Genomic DNA, 13335 nt, shown 5'->3' with positions numbered 1-13335 from the left:
TTGTGATTGCAAACGCTTTTCCAACACTTATGCCAATATCTTTCTGTCAAAGTCATTTATATAGAGATTAGTTAAACCTTAAAACAAGGTGCTCGTTATATTTTATACCTTTTTGTAACCATCTTCAGTAGAGTAGCTTAATGGAACACTTTCCCATACCTAGCAATGTACTTCCCTTTCAAACTGTGCAATATCACAGTACCAAGACTGGGTTTTTTTTCCAGGAGCACTGCATGTGAACCTGGAAACCCTCTCAAGGCATTTCTAAGAAAACTGTGGCGATGCCTGATAGTAACCTCTGTAAATGATCATCCAAGCATATCAATGTAAATGGTACTAAGCCACTTGCTAAAAGGCTTTCTTTGATGCACTAACCAGAATCGATCGTCATGGCTTGACTCATGTCACACTGAACTATAAAATAGGATTCCTACAGGGATTATTTGACCCTTAAATTAGGGATGGATGACTGTGTTCACAATCTCCATTATATAACTTTTTACATAACTTTTTTTAAATAACTTTTTAATGTTTGTTTCTCTTAAAATAACTATAGTATTTCTTTAAGAGGAAAGATAAACATTTCTCATCTGCAGCAAAAGCTTTTGAATTTTGAATTTCTTTATTTGAACAGGGACAACGTACAAAGAACATTAACCTAACATAAAAAAGGAGAGATTTGATGTGCCATTACTGAAGGCAGAAAGAGGACACCATCTACTATATAATACACATTATAAAAGTACATCAGGCTTGGACCCTTTACTATCCAAGCCTGACAGTAAGGAATGCAGAACACTTTCAATATTGCCATATGGTTTACTAAAACTAGGGATGCACGATATTGGATTTTTTGCCGATATGCCGATATTTCCAACTCACTGTGGCTGATACTCGATGCCGATACCGATATATGCACATATTTTTTTCCAGATGGCTGAGGAGAATATTATGCATGCAAGCATAGATTGTACTAAGTATGATCAAGAAAGACATTATATGATGGAAGAATTTAGGAAGACTCAAAATTTTAATGAACTTGCCAAGTGGGTGGAGCAGTAGAGTTTTTATTGGGTTCATTAGACAGATAAGACTAATGTGTAGGATTTAATGTCTGGTCCACACTCCGGAGCAGAAGGTGGCTGTAATGCACCTAATACGGTGGTTGCCAACTGCTGTTATAAACCACAAAGATTTTTTTTCCCCCAAACAGAGTGGTACATCCTGTCAGCCGAGGTGTTTCCTATCTGTGCATCCGAACGTAGCAGCTCCTCGATGGACTGCTTCTCCCTGATGGTCCCGGTGCTTCCTCCACAGGCTCCACTTCACTCAGCTGCCCGACAGACCCGCTGCTTCTTCCCACTGTAACCTGAGTAACAAACCGGGTCTCAGTGCTCCGGTTGGATCCACATGGAGAGCCGAGGCTAACATTAGCCGAGAGGCTAGCGGAATGGTAGCCGCAGCATAGCCGGAGGGAAGCACAGCCAGCTAGCTCTGCTAGCCTCCCAGCTAACGTTAGCCCCGGTTCTGCATGTGGATCCAACCAGAGCACCGAGCCCCAGTTTGTTATTCAGGTTAAAGTGGGAAGAAGCAGCAGGTCTAACGGGCAGCTTGTGAAGTGAAGTGGAGCCTGCGGAGGAAGCACCGGGACCATCGGGGTGAAACAGTCCGTGGAGGAAAGCACAAATCGGCCTCTCATAATCGGCAGAAATGACCAATACCGATATTTCATTTTAGAGCTTTTATCGGCCAATACCGATGACGTGCTGATAATATCGTACATCCCTGACTAAAACCATGTATGATGTCTTAAAAATGAAGTCAGAAAACAAATCTGTATTCACCTGTGCTGTTCACCTATATGGTACTAATTAATGATTTTGCAATAGAATTAAATGGTCTTTAATGGGGACCTATAGAAAATAAGGAAAAGCATAATAGGTCCTTTAAAGTTCCCCTCTGCACCGTATATTTAGTGGTACTTATTTTCCATTAATGGTAATGACTCAGATAAATGGCTGGTATTCAAGTCTAACTTTCTCACAACAGCTCAGGCTTCCAGCTTTTATGGAGACATTATGAATTAAACATTATTGAAATTACTTAAGTATGAATGTTAATTACTTTTTACACTGCTGAACTGAGGACAATCAACTACAGAAGCCTCACAGCTTTGTGCAGTTTATGCAGTGCAAATTATTAAAAGAGTGTGAGATGTGGCATGCAAGAGATGCATCAGACACACAGTTCTCTGCTAGCAGGAAATGATGATTGGGTTGTCGGGTGACACCTATTCTGATGGATAGTGACAATAAAAAATATATTTAAGTAAGGTTCATTAAATCCAATTATTTTTAGTGGAAATGTAGGGTTCCCCACATCATCTAGGTCAGTGGTTCTCGAACTTTTTCATGTCAAGGACACCTAAACTGACACAAATTAGACCACCGTTTGAAAAGATTTTGTCCCAAGGTCCCCCATCTGATAAGACTTTTTCTTTTAGATGTTTTATTACAGAAAGTGTATGAAACCCATGACCAAAATAGTCATCACATTCTATCATTGTGTTACTTATGGATGGAATTATATGAAAATAAATTATTCCCCTTTTCGCTTTTCGACTTTGAGAAACCACTGGTCTAGGTCATGGGATATATCACCACCTATCTGAAAGGTTTCATTAGTTCTTATGAAATTAACTTGATGAAATCCTCAGATGTGAAGTGAAAGGAAATTTCTTACTACACAGAAAATCCGGTTGCTTCAGGCTTGCTGGATTATATCAGTTAGGATGGAAGGAGGACATTATTAATGGAAATTATTAGTGGAAATTAGTCATGCCCACCCTTCTCTCAGCAACAATGTCCAGTACGGCTTTGAGTAAGGCACATAAACCCCAGTTGTTTTAGTGAAGCTCCCTCAGACAATGTGAGAGAAGTTTCGGTGATGACTGCAGCATAGTAATGTTACACACCCAGCATATAAAATGCATCCTCTATGTTCTATGTAATGCAGAAAATACCCACAGCGCCATGTCAGACTTGCCTGTGTGCAAGAGGTAATACTGAGGAGTCTCATGATAGTAATCTATCATACAGTCAACCAGCACTGTGCTGTAGCATAATGCCACTTTGATACTGTATTCCATGCACATGTATACATGTGCTCGCGCACACACACCACACACATAAAGCTAGAGTCAGCATGCAGCAGACTATGAGCAAGCACACAAGGGCAAACACATCTCAAACAGCCAGTGATGTCACCAGAGTACTTCTGGCCATCTGCAGAGCCTGTTGGTGAGACTGTGCACGTGTGTGTGTGTCCAGAGCTGACTAATCTTGGCTGTCACCACAAATGCCCTGCGGGAATCATCCATTACATTCTCCTTTGTCCTCCACAGACACACACATAAATGCACACACAATTCATCATGAGTAAAGTGTTCAACTTTCCAGTGTCCCCTTTGCCCCTCTGTGCCACAATTGGTATTTTTTTTACTTCAGCATGCTCACACCTGAGGCTGAATTACATCTGCATGTTTTGTACCACCCACTCACACAGACACACATGCAGTACACACAAATGCAAATTATAAAATACATCGATACTACATAAAGGAAGAAAATTGAGCTGGTATGTGGGGAATTATCCTCCCTTTACTGACACAAATGAAACACGGGCTTAAAAATATAGTCAGAGGTGAAAAGGGGGGACTTATATGACGACTATGGACCCATAGACTGTAAAATATAATGTCCATAGCCACCTTGATGTCACCCGTTCGTTTGTGGACGTGCTGTTTTGAAGCATGGATATAGAAACGTTTCAATATCTATGTTTTGAAGTCACGAGTTTGCATTTTGACGGCCACCATCTTTGATTTTTGGAGCCAGTTGCATGGCCAGAAATGACCATATTTGGGCGAGAGGGTGGCGCAGACTCTAACGCTATCTGCTAGCTTGTTTAGCATAGTACATTTACAGTCTATGGTTAATTACGATAATGCTAATGCTAATTTTCGCTAGCGAAAAACAGGTTTAAAACCATTAAAACAAACTGTACTTACTGGAAAAAACTGAACATCCGACTCCTTAGAGGGTCTTTTAGTACAACCGAACGCTGAACAAGACTTTTTTAGCAACCAAGATGTTAAAATTAACTTTCATGAGCTGAAAACACACTGAAGTAGCTAGGGCTACGCCTACACTCCGTAAATCTGGGGTTATACTATAATTATGTTACTTAGCCAACATTGTCGTTGTTGTATTGACTTGCCTGTGACGACACCCACCTGTCACTCAAAGCGGCCACGCCCTTAATTAAATGCAAAAAAATTAAAATGAGTGAGTTATATAAAAAAAAATCACATCCCTTACAGTTGTCATGAACAGGGAAATGACCAAAACAGTTTTTTGTACCAGGCTGTGAACATGTTCATTTCTGCTTTAAAATTGGGCATTTTAACATGGGGGTCAATGGGGATTAACCATAAACGGTATAACTTTTTGGAGCCAGCCGGTTAGGGTTAGGGTTAGCCGTATATGAACCTTGGTAAATCTAAATACCCTGCTGAATACACACATGCATGGGAATGATAAAAGTGAAAAACGGTAAATTCATGCAAATATAGACTACATCTTTGTATATACATTTTTTTCATTCTGTCTACATCCTCTAGTGATGCACCAAGTTTCTTGTTTCCTTCCTTTCTGCAGGTTGTTAACATGATAAAAACTGATATGGGAAATATACCTAATCATGGTAATTGGAAGGTAATTTTAACACATATGTCAGCCAAATAACAGTTCTTGACAAGTGTTTGCCTATGATTATTCACCATTAGAATTATCTGATTAATCTACCTTCTTTGCCCCCTTATTCCTACTCATAAAGGGTAATGTCATGTTTACGTGACACACTTAAGTGACACACTGGGTCACTTGTCCATGACAGGGCTAACACAAATTCTACAATCCTAAAGAAGTTAAACTGAGGCAAAGACAAATATTTGCAGTAAGTCTATAGGACCTTTGCTCTTCATGCATACTGCATGCAATGATTATGGTCGAGAGACTATTAAGTGTCACATCTGATGCATTTGTAGAGCAGTTGTGGTCTTACATTTTACATTTTGAGGTAGGCTAGAGCATAATGGCTTTCCTAAAAAGCTTTTAATCTTATGGAATATAACTAAAAGGCCAAGGAGATAAAGCAATTACTCTGTGGATGGCCTCCTAAGACCTAAAAATTCCATGAAGTCACATTTGTCCTTTGGCAACTGGAACGTGTGTCCTCTGCTGGGATTTGCAGGCTATCACCACGTTATGTAACTATCGTTGGAGACGGTTCCTTCCAGCACAGTTTACAAATACGCTTGTTTGACTGAGAGGATGAACTGAGAAAGAGGAACTCGCCGTTCTCCGCTTTGTCCCTCTCTTGAAGACAGATGTGGAATACATGTCTCTTTCACTCCTGCAGTCTTGACGATTGCCAGGATATGACGGCGTCATTACAATCTCAAGTGCTTTCTGCCAGAAGAGATCCTGTTGTTTCTGCTGTAGCTGGCCAAAGACAAAGTCATGAAAAACTTTATGTTCAGAAGTAAAATTGGTGGGGAACAGTTTGTGAGTGCTGATAAAAGGAAAAGTGGCTATCACTGAGACTGTAAAAACTATGGATAGCTGGATATCATTAAGTATATATTTGGCTTTTGTAGAATGATTTCACTTGTTTCATACTTTAGTGTCACAACATATTAATTTGCAAAGACAACAAATACTTGATGAAAAAGTGATCATATTTTTACTTTTAATATAAAACACACCCTCCTAAATATTGTTTCACCCATATCAATATTAATGATTACATATGAATGTAAAATACATGCCTTTTGCAGCCCTGCCAAACCAAAATGGAATAAAACCTTTTTAATTTTTTTAAATCTAATTTCATTAGCAAATTCTTTTAGGATACTGTCCAACACAATTTCCAACACAGAGAAGATTCGATTATTTTAAGTTGTAAATCTTGAAAGCTTTCAGAAGCTTGGACTACTCACTGTTTTTTTATAGCAAAACTAAAACTAGGCTCCAAGCTAGCAAAGAGTTTCCTCCTACATTTTGTAACAGGTCAAATACAGATGTATTTCTCAACGGAGATAAGTGTCACTTAAACTGGATATAATTTAAAGTTAATTACCTAGTGACAATGAATAAAGTTCCAAAAATAATCTTAAGAAGTCCCAATGAAAGGTTAATTGGTTTGTTTTTGCTGTAGTGAGGCTACTTATTAGTTGTCTAAAGTAGCTGCTATTATTTCTCATTCCAATACACTAAAATGACTCAAAGATAAGAGGTTGCACATTCAGTATTTAATCATACTTTACCATAAAAGGAATCGAGTAATCATTGAATACTTGTGACAAGACTGTCATCGTTTGTGGTACATGTACCATTTGCCTAATAAGGCCATCGTTAGTGATGATGTGTTGCCAGTTTTGTGGCTCCGGGGATGAAACTCTTGGCTTACAGCAGATGAGACTAATTTCTTGCCTTTTCCTCATCCTTTTCACATGTGCACATACTGCCTTTACAAACACTTGTTCATTCTCTCCTCCTGCTTTTTCAAAATCTTTCATGAGGGCCTGATAGATAGTGCAAATGCATACACCACTCTTTTAATTTCTTGACTTTGACTTTGTTGCCCAGGACAGGACACTTCATTGGTGACTGAGTGAAACTTAAAGAATAAACCTCTCTGGGCAGTTATGAGTTGATAAAACAGCCCCATGTGTTTAAACATCTAACTCCTACTCAGATCTTTTTATTTTTCATACACCTCTATCTTCCTCCTCCTTTCTCGCCCTTCCATTTCTCCAGCACTCTTCATTACAGTGATGAGAGTAACGGTTGTTACTTGGCAGGGACCACCAAGCAACAACCCCCATTCTTCCATACCCCATGCCAGCTCTTCAATGTAAATATGCTCCAGTTTTGTACAGCACTGCTACAATAATCAGTCAAAAGGATGAGAGGACACAACACTTGTCCCTGTGATAGAACAATTTGTTGCATGTGTTAGGTTACCAGATAAAATATGCATAATGTACTGGCATCTATGGGTCTATAGAAACAGGATGTAGGTGAGAAGAAATGCAAAATGGCTATAAAATTCAATGAATGACAAGGAGACTGTTACTGTATATGACTGTTCAAGGCTGAACAGCTTCAAAAAATGAAGTAACCAACACATAAACCAATAGTTTGCTAAATCATTGTTGTTATGTATAAAAATGGTTAAGCATTGGGCATGCACACAAACACTGAGTGATGCTCCTATTTGGAAAAAAACAGAAATAATAATAATAGCACTTATGTACAATCCTACTGTAATTTTGCAGCTGAGCATTGTCATATTGCATCTGATGCTTCAAAAAGTGCTAAACGGTTTGCCAGAATTTGAGGAAATTACATTCTTTTCATTTTGTCTCATAATGTTGTAATGAAAGGCTGTTAGATCTGAGCTTTGATTAAAAAAACCCCACTCATAATTCTCTTCAGCTGAGAGACTGTTAAAGCACTTTGCAAATACAGTTATCCTGACAGACATCTTGAAGTACATTTAAATAATTCCCATCATGTTCTCACTCACTCAACCCCCAAGATATTAAACATGCTGTCTGAGATTTTTAAAATACAAATCACCAAATTAATAAAAGAGTCAGTGGGATTTACAGAGACAGATATGAAGACTGCTGGCACACACACACCATGAAAATTTCATTCAGGCTTGAACTGTATTTTGTGTTGAATTTCTTCAGTATCTGTATTGAAACATACTGTAAACTTTAAATTTGCTTGTGAAATTGCTTGAAACTAACAATGAAAAACAACATTAATGAGAAATTTGAGCGTGATAAGACAATGTAGGTTTTCAATTTACCTGTATTTGTTCCAGAGTAAAATCTAATAAAAGGAATTAAACCAATATAGCAAAAAAAAAGGCTTTTATTGATAAATGCATGTCATACTCTATCGGGTCTCTCTAGCCTCCCACACATGGAACCAGCCATGTATAAAATGTTCTCTGAGAGACCCAGAAAGGCGGAAAAATAAACACTAACACTAACTGTGCTCTGCTGTGTTTCTGAAAATAGCATTTCTATTAGGTACAGTCACTGCATTTGTATCAGCACAGTTTGTATCAGCACAGTTTGTATCAGCACACAGCAGTTTACACATCATGCAAAACCAATCGTACTGATTATCCACTGAAATCTAGGCCATTCCTAATCAGCAGTCACACAAACTAAGATTAGATGATGATAATAACCAACTTACTGATGGTTGCAATAACCAATCTAACTTGATGGGTGAATAATGCAAACTCTACTCCATCAAAAGGCAACAAAATCTCTAATTTAATAAGTCAATCCATCATTTTTTGGCTTCGAGAGAGCCAGACTCCTTCTGCCAGTTCTTTGGTTCTCTCTGACAGCTTCCATTCTGCCCAGTAGCGTAAATCATCCCTCTCCTCACCCGCATCTACCAGCTCAATGCTCAAGAACATTTCTTTATCCAAGATCACTGAAGCTAACACCGAGTCTGAAGTTTGTCTGGCTCTTGGCACCCTGGGGGAGGAATGAGAAATCCCTCGAAGAGGGGCTGGGCCACTTTTAACCTCTCTGCTTTTGACTTCCTCTTTCTCATCTTTCACCAATGTCACATTTCTTTCATCAGATGGAAAAGTACTCGAGGAGCTCTCATTGGTCGATTTGGAGCTGGCAGATGACTGTGTGTCCGCTGATTGGTCAAGGTCCACTTGGAAGGCTAATTTCCTGTTACTTTGTCTGTTGATTGACAGACATGGAGGCCATCGGAGGGAGAGACATCTTGTCATTGCTAGCCATAACTCCTGCGGCCTGAATAAATTTGACCTTGGAGGTTGATCTGTTTCATGAAAAGTATCCAGTTTCTCCAGTTGTATGCATTCTTCTGCTAACTCTGCCTTCACCAGCTCTGCTACAGGTACTCCATTAGAGGTCTTTGGTGACAGCTCTTCTTCTCTGTCCTCATCTTTTGACTGTGGGTGTTGATCCTCTCCAAAGCTGAAAGAGCTGCTGAACCTCTGGCTCCTCTTCATCACACTTTGTGCCTCCACATCTGAATCTGACGATAAATCTTCATCAGATGAGCATCCATGTGTTGACGACTGATCTATAGAAAGCTTGTCCTTTGACTGTGGCTGTTGATGCTCTTCAGACTCGGAGGAGCGGCTCGCCCTCTGGCCTTTCCTCATACTTGGGTAAACAGGTCCCTCCTTTTGCCTAATCTGTCAGTGCTGCTCCTCTTTCGGTTTACGAGAGACAGATTGAAAGGAATGGAGGGATATAATCAAGACAACTACAACAGCAACAACAACAACAGCCACAGCAGCTCTGCTAGCATGGCACTTTCTGACATAATCTCTGCTTCAAGAGGCACAGCTTTGGCTATGGAGATGGGCTGTGATGACGCTGTGATGTCATGTGCCCACATGCACACCCACACACAGAAATCCCTGCATGGCTATGTGTTCACGCTCCAGTCGAGTGAGCGGTGACTTGCCTTAAAGGGAAGTGATGTCACATCGAATGTTGTCATACCTAGCCGCGAACCAGGAGTCTGCAAATGGTCTGTTTGTGTACAAGAGCCCAGATTGTAAAAAAAGATGCCATAATGCCAAAATTGACCTAGATGTGCAAAGGGAAGTCCTAATAGATACATTTTGTTTTTTTCCCTATTTTTTTCCCTATTCCTTTTGTTCCTATTGTGTTTCTGTGTGTGTGTGTGTGTCTGTGTGTGTGCGCTTGTCTGTGTGTGTGCGCACGCTTCTGTTGCTTGCTCAGTGAGTGGGTCCCACGTAGACAGTGGATGTTAGGTCACTCACCATCTTCCTTGCTTTTCCATTTATGGTCATGACAGCTGCTCAGACTACACGTCCCTCTGTTCACTCATCGTACACCTTCTTACATCATCTCAGGGCAAAAGGACACTAGCAACTGCCAACTCCAGACGGTCTGACCTTATCACACACAGAAAGCCACACACACACACATTACAGCTGATAAAATCTGTTGAGTCAATTTTTGTGTGTAGAGTGCTGCTTGTCTTAGAGACGGAGAGAAAGTTACTGGAATGATTCCACATCTGTAGCAAAAGAGATTTGAAGATGTTTCCCTGAACAATTATATTTAACATACTTCTTAAAAGTAGTGATCGGTAATATCAGATGCAGATCTTTACCCAACATGTCTGGTTTTCTTGATATCGGACTGTATGTCCTCAAATTAAATGAACTGATGAAAACATTTGCCATGCATTTTCCTCTGTCTTCCACAGTAAACATGGTGTAGCCTATGAATGTTCAGTCACCCTTTGAAGCAGTTTGTTGTAAACATGTCACACCCTGTTTATGTGGGAGTGAGGTCATACTGAAGTTGTTTTGTAATGGATTATCATTAACCTCAGTTTGATCAAAACAAGATTACTTATGTGTTTGCAAAAATGCAGGCTACTTTTTGGTCCGATTAAAATGACTTAAATTTCCCCCACATATCATTTAAGAACCTGGTAAGGTTGAACAAACACACCGATCTACTCCTGATAAATACAAAGCTGCCTGTAAATTACTTGAATCAAAGTGCATAAGTCAGTTTTTAATAGCCCTTATCAGATTTTTTTTATTGAAGACATCCTGATAAACAGACACTCACATGCAAATTCATTCTCACAAGCAAAATTGAATTTCATCTCACAATCTTTCAAAGTAAATGCTTCAATACAATTATTGAGGAGCTCCCACAGTGTCCTGCTGGATCTGAGTCACTGATGCTACGTCAGGAATGCAGTGGTAGGAGAGTGCAAAAATATGGAGAGACACCCTAACTGCCTTTACTCTAAAATGTCCCCTGGCAGGCAGACACTGAGCTTGGCTGAACACCATGTCTCGCTAGTGTAAGTATGAATGTGTGGCTGCAGTTTCTGCAGTGTCTTCTGGCCTAGACTGTGTCCCATTGTGGAAATTACAATATTAAAATTACAACACTTTGTTAAAGATGTGCTAAATAATATATCATAAAATAGTAGGTATTGTAGAATATACAAGGCTGAGTAAATATTCAATTATTTAATCTAGCTCCATAAATGGGTGAAGTGGTCACTAACGGAAAAAGCTCCATAGCTTCAACGTATGATCACCAAGGCACGAACCAAACTATTACAGCAAGTAGCCTGGGTGAAAAAATGTAAATATCTTCAAAGGTTTTTAAAATGTGTAGATGCCAAACTCCTCTCATCACAGCAATATCATGATTTGATTGAAGAAGAAGAAGAAATATATAATTATATGATAAATGAATATAAACAATTATATAATTTAATGCTTAATTGTCACCATAAATAAATAAATCACAAAAATTAAATGAGATTAAATATATCAATGTTAAACTTATATCTGTATTTATTCACATATAGATTTATATATTTACACATTTGTATATTTATTCATTCATATATTAATTTTTTGTTTATTTATTTATACTTTCATTTATCCATAGTCTAACTTGCTGCAGCAAAATAATTAAATCAACATGGTGGCATCTGGTGTGGATCTTAATGAAATCTTGCATCCTACAGTGATAGATATGTTGACTTTAGCTGAACAATTAGATGCAAATGCCAACTCCTATCCTTTTTTTAGATCAAACTGAGAGCTTCGCTAAACAAATTGGAATGATATCGGCCCTGATTGACTGTAATCATGGACTGTATAAAAATAATGGATGTAGCCACCATGGTTTGTGGACTCATGTTTTCAAGCCTCAAGTTTGCCATCTTGACCGTTGCCATCTTGATTTTTGGAGCCAGAGGTGATGAGAAGTGACCATATTTGGACGAGAGGTTGGAGCTGACCCTAACGCTAGCTGCTGGCTTGCATTTATGGTTAACTGTGATAATGCTAATGCTAAGTTTTGCTAGTGAAAAACCATTAAAACAAAATGTACTTACTGAAAAAAAACTCCAGAGAGAGTCTTTTATCACAACCAAACACTGAACAGGACTTATTTAGCTGACCAAAATGTTACAATTAACCTTCATGTACTAATAACACACTGAAATAGTGAAGGCCACACCTATACTCTATGAATCTGGGGTTACGCCATGTTCACGTTACCTATGGTAGCGACTGGTCAATCACAATGTAACCACACCCTAAAGCATACCTTGTTTTATCATCAAATTTAAATTAAATGGGACCATAATTTACAAAATGTACATCATGCTGTATTGAAGAAGACTTGAAACTAGCGATTAAGACCATAAACTCATTAGGAAACTGTTTACTGAGGTAATGAAAGTGAGAAGTCTTCTCATAAACTTCCATACAAAGAAAGAGAATGCAGGTTTAAGGTACTTCCGCTTTGGCTTTACTTTTCAGACCCGTAGCTACCCGCTTCGTACTGTTCATTCGCCAATCAGAAGCTTTAACTTGCCCCTCTGACTTTTGGTGGATGGGAGTTGACAGACTTATTTATTTCACCTCTGCAAGTTACACTATGGATAAATAAAAGTATATGTAAATAAAATTAAAAATAGATAAATAAATGTGTGAATACCTTTTGTGAATTTTCTTGTATAATCATATATGTATTCGTTTATTTAAGCATTTAATTAAATAATTATTTATGTATATATATATTTAGTTTCAGCCCTTAAAACCCTCCATACAATGATAAGTTATGACTTTAATTAAAATACAAAGTCATTTTAGAAAACGTGTTTTCAGCTCAAGGACACAAAGTATTACATAAGCAGGAATACTCATGGGAACAATGGAAATAGTGGGAGTGAGTTGGAAACACGAAGAAGTCGCCAACATGAAAAATTCATAAAAGCTTTGAAGAGCAACTGTGAGGTAGCAAGGCGGGATGTTTTCCCGTTATCAGCTATTTCTGGACTCCATTCCCATACATAATTTACACAAACCGAGGGGAGAAACCTGTATACAAGCCATTAAACTCACCCCCAGGTCTGCTGAAGTTCGCTGAAATGTCTAATTCATTTGGAGCAGGTGAGTTGAGCCACTTCAGGTCCATGCAACAGGCGAGCCAGATGAGGGCGCAGCGGACTCCTCACACTCCCAGGCACGGGAGGTGAGCTCAAGCCAGAGCAGCGTGCTGATGTAACACGACTTCTGATTGGTTAAGAACTTGCATCGATTATACTAAACTAGCCTTCATTGGGCAGCTGTAAGTAGGCGGTGCTGTTCATGGCATTTCATTGATATAGCCTA

The 13335-nt window shown here is 38.9% G+C and overlaps 1 protein-coding gene across 4 annotated transcripts in view; it reads right to left on the bottom strand.

Moving 5' to 3' along the window:
- The window catches only part of dtnbp1b (dystrobrevin binding protein 1b), a 68979-nt gene extending 55730 nt beyond the window's left edge, over positions 1–13249 (bottom strand). The window contains exons 1-2 of one of the 4 annotated variants that reach the window (XM_044335154.1): positions 13066–13249; positions 9931–10065 (exon numbers count right to left, since the gene is read on the bottom strand). The gene's annotated coding sequence lies outside the window, so the exon portion shown is untranslated. Of the gene's footprint in view, positions 1–4069; positions 4111–4505; positions 5110–9930; positions 10066–13065 lie in introns of those variants that run through there. The other 3 variants (XM_044335155.1, XM_044335156.1, XM_044335157.1) reach the window with 3 other exon arrangements.
- Positions 13250–13335: the final 86 nt, after the last annotated feature.

This window comes from Thunnus albacares, chromosome 19 (genome assembly GCF_914725855.1).
Source record: "Thunnus albacares chromosome 19, fThuAlb1.1, whole genome shotgun sequence".
In the NCBI taxonomy this organism is placed as follows: Eukaryota; Metazoa; Chordata; class Actinopteri; order Scombriformes; family Scombridae; genus Thunnus; species Thunnus albacares.
This window is presented reverse-complemented; position numbering and strand designations above follow the sequence as displayed.